Below are 10,000 nucleotides of genomic sequence, written 5' to 3' on the forward strand. Positions count from 1 at the left end.
CTCATTCAGCAGGAAAAGTTGAACCTCAACACTACCCAAGAAATGTTTCTCCTCACCTCCTGTCACAGGAACACCAACCAACCTCTCCCCAACATAAAGATGATCAGCAACTCAACAGCTGTCCTGTGACTGAGACTCTCCCAAAGAGTGTCTCAGCCCATCAGGAAGCAGCTCAGTAGTCCAAGGACCTGAAAGCTTAATGGCAGAAAAGCTTGCCCGACTCCGAGCCCTGCTCAGGAAGCATTTGGTCCATCAGTGTGCAGTACTATGAACCCTGCCAAGCATTACTCATACTCCGCTTAACTTCAATGACTGTGAATTTAGCAGCAACCTGACTGTAACAGATCCCCTCCTGGCGAGCACCTCAGCTAATTGGGCGGCTGCTCCAGAACCTGTACCGCTTTAAATCACTGGGATCAATCAACGATAAGCGCCTGAATTGACTACTGCCCTTAAATAAAGCCAGCCCTTACATTGATCTACTTCTTGCCTCAAGATGAGAGGAGACACCCGGCACCCTCTAGAAATGTGTAGCAGCCAAAAAACTTTCCGTACCCTATATTTGACAAGTTTGCTTTCAGTAAATTTTTAGTCAAATCTTAGAATTTTTCTATGTATTTTGCTCCGCTATCCCCCAATGACCAAAATAGCACAGTTACTGGCGGCATGCAGTACTGCTGAAGAAACGAATATTAGAGCCATTGAAAAGCCTAATTATGAAATAAATGCCACTAGGACCTCTGTAATAATTAATCCAACCTATTATCATAATTATTACTAGCCAAGCTCTACCTTTGTTGGATAAGCATAATTTACACAAGCGCCAAGGCTCTATCAGAGAAAGCAGCCTAGAAAGGAAAGAAAAAAGCAAACAGATATATAATAAGCACCGAATAAAAGTTATAAACCCTTTTAGGATAAGTATCAACTATAAAAATAAGGCCTCTGTAATCCTGTTTAATAAAAAATCATTTTCAAAATGTTTGAGCTTCTGAAATTACATCGATTCACCCACCGGATTAGAAAGATTTTTCCATTATCTGGTCACAGCTGGAATAAGATTTCTAGAATACAGTGTAGTATTGTGCCTTATAATGAAAAAGGCCTAACTCTTAGAATCAACTAAATGCTTAGTACAACGTACAGGATGGTATACTCTGAGAAGATCCCAATGCAATCGATGGTCTGAATTATCTAAAATCTTATACAACATGCATAATGAACTAACTGAAAGATGTGAGTGTAGATTGCCATAAAGTACAGGAATAGATCTCAAAGAGTTGTTGTTGATGGGCACCATAGTGATTATAGGAATGTGATATCCGGTGTTCCACAGGGTAGTGTTCTTAGCCCATTACTTTTCATACTATATACACATGACATGTGGTTTGGCCTAGAAAACAAGCTTGTTGCATGTGCAGATGATGCTACTCTCTTTGCATCAATTCCATCCCCTGAATGTAGATCTAGGGTTGGTGAATCCCTTAATAGAGATTTAGCTAGAATTAGTGCATGGTGCAAATTATGGGGTATGAAGTTGAATCCTAACAAAACTCAAAGTATGATTGTAAGTAGGTCAAGGATGGTGGCTCCTCAACATCCGGATCTCAGTATTGATAATGTTTCTTTAAATATGTATGACTCTTTCAAAATTTTAGGTGTGATTCTCGACAGTAAATTTACTTTTGAGAAACATATAAGGTCTGTGTCTTCTTCAATTGCACAAAAAATAGGCTTATTGAGAAAGTCTTTCAAGATTTTCGGTGATCAATCTATTCTGAAGAAGTGTTTTAATTCTTTCATTCTACCTTGTTTTGAGTATTGTTCTCCTGTCTGGTCTTCAGCTGCTGATTCTCATCTTAATTTGTTGGACAGAAACTTATGTTCTATTAAATTTCTTATTCCTGATCTAGATATTAATCTCTGGCACCGTCGTTCAATTAGTTCATTATGCATGTTGCATAAGATTTTTCATAACTCTGACCATCCTTTACATTCAGATCTCCCTGGACAATTCTATCTTGTTCGTAATACTAGGCAGGCAGTTAATTCTAATAGCCAGGCCTTCTCCATCACGAGGCTCAATACTACGCAGTACTCTAGAAGTTTTATTCCAGCTGTTACCAACTTGTGGAATGATCTTCCTAATCGGGTGGTTGAATCAGTAGAACTTCAAAAGTTCAAAGTTGGAGCAAATGCTTTTTTGTTGACCAGGCGGACATGAGTCTTTTTATAGTTTATTTATGACATGTTTGTTTTTGATGTTATTAATAGTTTATATATGACATGTCTGTTTTGACGTTGTTACTTATTTTAGAATGATTTATTATTAATTTGTTCTCTTCCTTTTTTTATTTCCTTATTTCCTTTCGTCACTGGGCTATTTTTCCCTGTTGGAGTCCCTGGGCTTATAGCATCTTGCTTTTCCAACTAGGGTTGTAGCTTGGATAATAATAATAATAATAATAGAAAATTTAATAAACCGTAAGGTTTCTATTAAAAAAATTGAGCTGAAAGTCAGCATCTGAAGACCAAAAAGAGAACAATACTCAAAACAAGGTGAAATGGAAGATTACAACATTTCCTCAGGATATAATTTATTTGCATAACACACCAATTTTAGCTAGACCTCTATTTAGGGATTTAGAAACCATATGTCTACATTCAGCAGATGAAAATGATATAAAGAGAGTAGCATCATCTCTATATGTAACGAGCTTGCTTTCTGTGTTAAACTAATAAATAGTATATTTTGTGCGATCGTCCTCACATCAAAGAGAAAATAAAAAATTGGATTATTAATAGTTTCTAGCAGAATTTGGCCTTATAAGTTATTCCGGATGTGTGTATATATATATATATATATATATATATATATATATATATATATACATATATATATATATTCATATATATATGTATATATATAATATATATATATATATATATATATATATATATATATATATACATATATATGTGTGTGTGTGTGTGTGTGTGTGTGTATGACTGCGTGTTTGTATCGCCATGATCAGCAAACCTCTACTGATCAATCTGGTGAAAATCTACCGCCATCACCAATCCGCAATTGCCAGTGTGGAGACGAATACTAGTTAAACCCCAGACAAGAATTAACATGTTTGAGGCCTTTGCCCCGCTGTGAACTACAACCGGCTCCAATTGTTGTTAAAAGTGTATATATATATATCTACATATATATATATATATATATATATATATATATATAATATATATATATATGTATATATTTATATATATACATACATATATATATATATATATATATATATATATATATATATATATATACAGTATATTCCATTTAACATGGAAAATTTCTGTATATTCGTTTCGCTTTGTTTATTTAAATGAATTCCCATTTAAATCAATTTGCAAAATAACACCCACCGAAAAAAAAACATGAATAGAAAACCATCCAAATAAAGAAAGATGGGAATGACACAAAATTTAATATTGGTTCAATTCAAGCGCCTGACTTTTTCTCTGGTTCGTTTCCTTTTATTATTTCTCTTTTCCTGTCACAACTATAAAGAAAATGAAAACGATATATTGAAAAGTTATCGTGAGCTTACATCCTTCACGGTATCCTCTTTTAACATTTGACGTAAAAATAGAAATAACACGAGTCTCTGTATATATAGTTATGGATGTAAACTAATTTGGGTAATACTTTCGGGATTTATAATTTTTAGAATTTTCGATTTATCGCAGATCAGTGTTTTCATTGATGACTATTTGGTGACTAATACCAGGAACAGGAAAAAAATAAAAAAAATCTAAGTGAATTCCACTGAATATTAGCATAAACTAGCAAACTTCTCAGGAAAATGACAATATATACATTTGACCAGGTCGTCCGGTAACTATCTATTCACTTCGAAAGTATCCTACGATTACTAAATTGGTTTTAGAGGATACAAAACTGACTATAATTTTACATAATTGGCTTCATTATCAGGCTATTTTCTCAATTCTTCGTTCAACATTGTTATTCGTTAACTTTTATAAGCATTCGAACGAATATATACATGTTACTTAATAGATTGTTGTCTATATATGTAAACTTCATTTCAACAGCATAAGGTTTTTTTATCTTAATAAGTTATTTCATTCAAAGAGAATAATTGAGACCGGAAACTAAATGGAGGATTTCTGTTTTAAGAACACAATCAGGAACTCAATCGTAGGTCCAAAATTGCAAGTTATTGAAATGAAGAAATAAAGTCATAAATCATATGAGAAAAAAATGTGTTCAAGTAGGACTTTAACTACCTTTCATGACATCAAAAACAGAGCTTGGTATTTGATGTCTCATTTTGTCCAATTAGATATCAGTATAACTTTTTCTATCATTTTCATAAAAGATGACTGCAGATCTAATTTGCTGTGTCCGATATTTTTGCACAGGAAGTTTTTTATGCTATAGCCATTTTCAATACAACCCATTGAAATATTACGTTTTCTTGTAGAACATGAAGACTTTCGATAGGAATCATGTCACAAGGTGAATTGCCTTGATGGTTCGGGCACCAGAATAAACCATCAGATTGAATACAGTTTATATCACTACCTGGATGATAGAAGTCCTCATAGTGAGTAGAGCACTCGGATAGATTGCCTAGAATTCAAGATGGACAGAGCACTGGCGTTGATCATCTGGAAGAACATAGTTCCTAGGATCATTGGAATAAGTACAAATCTGTACATAATGTTTGAGGGGAAAGTGTAAATTTCGAATAAATTATCTACAGTAACTAAAGTCTTCAAAGCTTCCTCTGGAAGTGCAGCGGACCGTATATTTACTTTGGTCTCGAAACTGCATAGTGCTTTGTATGGGGACTGATTAATCCCACAATGGTAACTCTTACACTTTTGAAGCTGTACAAAATTGAACCCCGTTTGCTAATCACTTGTATCGATAATACCGAGACATGAAAGTAGCATGCCTTTTATATCACAGCTGAGGTGGTCAACCGATCCATAACTCTGCAGATTCCTTGGTTTACCATGGATCATCAAAAAAGTCTGACCCAGTCTGACCCCAAAAAATTAGTTTAGGAATTACTGATACTGTAATCTAATTAACATTATTACTTAGAAGAATTTAAGTTGCTCCAAACATAAAAAAATACGTCAATTAGGTAGAACGGTGTCTCAGCAGCACTTTTTAAAGTAAAGGGACGCAATTTGCAAACATTTTTAGGTGGACTTGATGTACCATTATTCACAGATACCTTCCTTTGGCCCAAGACTGTATGTCAATAAGACTCATCTTAGTTCGTGAGCCAAAGTCCTTTGACAAAATTCATTTGACAGTAACACCCTTGGTGATACATTTTTTTTTTTTTTAACGTTTGCATATCGTGGCAAAGCTTTCACCATTTTGTCTCTGCACTCATATCCCGCTGTTATATGAGCATATTTCATTGTGTCAAACATATCCACTGTGTGAACAAAATAAACAAGTTCTCACGCTCTATCCTTTATTGACTTCTTAACGACATCACTTGGAGGTATATTTCATAATGTCAAAGCATGTAATAATGCATGTTTTGATTTATTTTTGCAGATGCTGCTACTCTTAGTTCCTCTATCAGATTTTAATATTCAATTTGAGTCAGCAGTAATGATGTTGAATCAGAGTATCACTTTTCCATGAAATAGTGCTCCCTTAGAACATGTTATATCTTCTAAAATCGGAGTAAACACAATGGCATGAAAAGGGGTTCTGCATGTTGGTGTGAAATGAAAGTGTGGATTTGGGGAACACACATACACACTGATAAACTAACAAGACATCATCAAACAAACTATCAAAATGAAGACTACTTAATTAGATCTCAGTCAATATGCTAAGAACATCTACCAGAATTTCATTAATCTTCATTCATCAGTTAGGACATCTGATTATACCTTGATTTCATTAGTGGTGAAGACCAAGCAACCTGCCCTTAATGTATCTTACTTATGTGAGATTTATATAAAATCTTAAGCAGACTGAAATGGCTTTTTGAGTGATCTTTTGGTTTGAATTGGTCTCATTTGTATAATAGTGATCATCCCTCTTTTTCCTTTGAATGCGAAATGTAATCAACATAATTGATAAGCATATCTCTTCTCGTGCACTAAGGTACCGAGTGAAAGACAAACCATGGTTCAATGATGGTGTTAGACGTGGTTATTTGAAGATACAAGAGGCCTACCTTCTTTGGAAGGGTAGCAGATCAGATTTGACTTGGAATAACTATACTCAGCTTAGAGCTTTTGCTCAGAGAGTTTATGCGTCAACTGAAAAGGAATACAATTTAACCATAAAAGAAACCCTTCCTGGTACAACTCAGGAACATGAGTTGTGGGCTAGCCTTAAATCTGCAATATTCAGTGTAGATGCAACAGTTTCCTCCTCTACTTAAACCAGATGGCTCCGTCACAATTTGTCCAAAGGAAAGGTTAACCATTTTGGTTGATGTGTTTGACAGTAACCAGAGTAATGAGAAACTGGATCTTCCTCATTCCTGTTTTCATGAGGCTAAACTAACTAGTTTAGGTTTCGGATCTCGTGGAATTAAAGCTCTTTTGATGAAATTTGATGCTCATGGAGGTGTAGACCCAACTACTAATTTCTTTTTTTTGAACACTTCAGATTTCTTAGTTCCAAAGTTATCTGTTATTTTGAGCAAGTAAGCAAGAAGAGGAGCTTTTAGCACTTGTTGAAGAATTGGTATTGTTATTGTATTATGTAAATATGTTTGCGGTAGTTCAAGTTCAACTGATTACCGACCAATTTCTATAACTTCCTTATTATCTAAATTTTCTAACATCTTTTGGCAAAACATCTAAATAGGATTGCTGAATGCAATCATTTGTTTCCTAGGCTGCAATTTGGCTTTCGTAAAGGCCTTGGAGCGTGTGATGCGCTTCTTACAATCTCCAATGCTGTACAGAAATTTTTCGATTATGGTCAGGAAGTCCGTATGACTGCCCTTGATTTTAGTACTGCCATTGACCGTTTTAATCATGAGGACCTTGTTTTCAAACTCAAACAGTTTAGAGTGGGTGGATCTTTTCTCAGCATCATTATTGAATTTTTAAGTAATATATCACAAAGACTTGTTGTTGATGGGCACCATAGTGAGCATAGGAATGTGATATTTGTTGTTCCTCAGGGTAGTGTTCTTGGCTCATTACTTTTCATACTGTTCTTGATATATTTTATTTTGATTGTTTATTAATTCTCATGTAGTTTTCTATTTCCTTGTTTCCTTTCCCTCACTAGGCTACTTTTCCCTATTGGAGCCTTTGGGCTTATAGCCTCTTTCTTTTCCACTAGGGTTATAGCTTAGCCTATAATAACAATAATAATGATGATAATGATATTAATCACTGGGCTATGTTTTCCTGTTTGAGCCCTTGGACTTAAAGAATGTTGCTTTTCCAACTAGGGTTGTAGCTTGGCTAATAATAATAATAATAATAATAATAATAATAATAATAATAATAATAAATTTCTTATTACTGATCTTTGATATTAATCTCTGACACTGTCGTTCAATTAGTTCGTTATGCATGTTGCAAGAGATTTTTCATAATTCTGTTCATCCTCTACATTAAGATCTTCCCGGACAGTACCATCCTGCTCGTAATAATGAGTATGAAGTTTTTCTAATAGTCAGGACTTCTCCATCATAAAGCTTAATACAACTTAGTATTCAAGAAGTTTTATTCCAGCTGTGACCAAATAGTGGAATGATCTTCCTAATCAGGTAGTTTAATCAGTAGAACTTTAAAAGTTCAAACTTGCAGCAAATATTTTCATGTTGAACAGGATGACATATTTCTTTTTGTAGTTTATATATGAAAGATCTGCTTTAATGTTGTTACTGTTCTTAAAATACTGTATATTATTTTAACTGATCATTACTTCTCAATAAATTAAGATGAGAATTAATTGTTATTCAGTATTTATTTTGTTATTTCCTTACCTAACTGGGCTATTTTTTCCTTTTGGACCCTTTGTCTTATAGCATCCTGCTTTTCCAACTGGGGTTGTAGCTTAGCTAATAATAATAATAATAATAATAATAATAATAATAATAATAATAATAATAACAATAATAATAATAATAATAATAATAATAATAATAATATTAATAATAATAATAATAATAATAATATTAATAATATTTTTTATATAAAGGTGGTAGAGGAGTTGATTCTAGGCTACTAATAATTATCCGACAGGACTTCTCTAGCTCTAGATCTACGTCATGGCATGATCTTGCCCTAAAAGGGCTAGAGCTGTTTGTCTGTGTCTCTGGATCTGTTCCTTAGCTGATGTTGGCAAGTTTGCTGAGAAGGTTGTTCCTAGTTGCTACTTTATGTTTGCTTTTATTTGTGTGTTGTCAAGGGTTACAACGAAGTTGACTGGGCAGGGATGATTTCCAGTTCTCTGTCACCCTTTTGATCTTTAGCCACACCTGTGTTTTGCTTAGATTAACATTGAGGCGCTATTTTTTATAGCAGGTGGAGGGGGTAGTCAGGGAATTTGACAGTCTTTCTTTAATGGTGGTGAAGGAGCACTATTGCGTGGAAATGCACAGGTCGTCTGCATATATACTCCTGTGGGTGTTCTGATACTGCAGCTGGTCATTTATATAGATGTTAAACAGCATCGGTGCCAGCACTGACCATTTGAAGGAAGATCTTCTGGATCCTTCATCTGCCTTTAATGCAATACCTTTCTATGAAGAATCAACGATCGCCGATTGGTTAAGCAATAATTCAATGATGTGGACTATTCTAGTATTCCGTATAGTTTGCATCCCCTTCAGAAGGATTGCTCTATTGTTCACAGTGGCATGTTCCAATGTAAGGTCGATAACCCATTCTAAGACCACCCATACTAAGTTTATTGGCTGTGAGCGATCAGACCAAAATCTCCCACTACCACCAATCCGTACTGACCAGCGTGGTGAGGAAAATTGGCCAAACCCCAAACATGAATAACAATACTGTATTTATTTATATATACGGTATATATATATATATATATATATATATATATATATATATACACATATATATATATATATATATATATACACATATATATATATTATATATATGTGGCTTTATTGCTGAGTGAATGGATGACAGGTAAAGTAGTGGAATGGAAGGAGATATCATCTAGGTTAATGTGGGTAAGGGTTAGGTTGGGTAGGGAATGTTGGGCGTTTGTCAGTGCGTATGGGCCAGGTAGTGAGAAAAGTGAAGAAGAGCATAATGAGCTCTGGAATGAATTAACTAGGTGTATAGAAGGACTGGGTAGAAGGAATTATGTAGTTGTCATGGGTGACTTAAATCCTAGAGTGGGCGCTGGAGAGGTAGAAGGTGACATTGGGAAGTATGGCGTACCAGGTGAAAATGAGAGTGGTGAGAAACTGGTAGATATGTGTGTTGAGTGAGAGATGGTGATAAGTGCTAGCTTTTACAAAAAGAGAGATAAAAACAAGTATACATGGGTAAGAGTGGCAAATGGAAGAGTAGTAGAGAGGGCATTAATGGATTATGTGTTGATAACTAAAAGAATGTTTGGAAAATTGAAAGACGTGCACGTGTTCAAGGGTATGGCTAACGGTATGTCTGATCATTTTTTGGTGGAAGGAAAATTAGTTGTAGCAAAAGCGTGGGGGAATAGAGCAGGTGGATGTAAAAGGGAGCTAGTGAGGGTTGAAGAGCTAATAAAACCTGGGGTAAAAAGTGAATATCAGGAAAGGTTGAAAATGGCATATGATGAAATGAAAGTAAGAGAAACTGGTAATTTAGAGGAGGAGTGGAAGTTGGTAAAAGAAAATTTTGATGGGATTGCAAGTGATGTGTGTGGCAAGAAGGTTGTTGGAGGTAGCATGAGGAAGGGCAGTGAATGGTGGAATGAAGGAGTGAAGGTAAAAGTGGAAGG

Source organism: Palaemon carinicauda, chromosome 26 (genome assembly GCF_036898095.1).
Source record: "Palaemon carinicauda isolate YSFRI2023 chromosome 26, ASM3689809v2, whole genome shotgun sequence".
Lineage (NCBI taxonomy): Eukaryota > Metazoa > Arthropoda > Malacostraca > Decapoda > Palaemonidae > Palaemon > Palaemon carinicauda.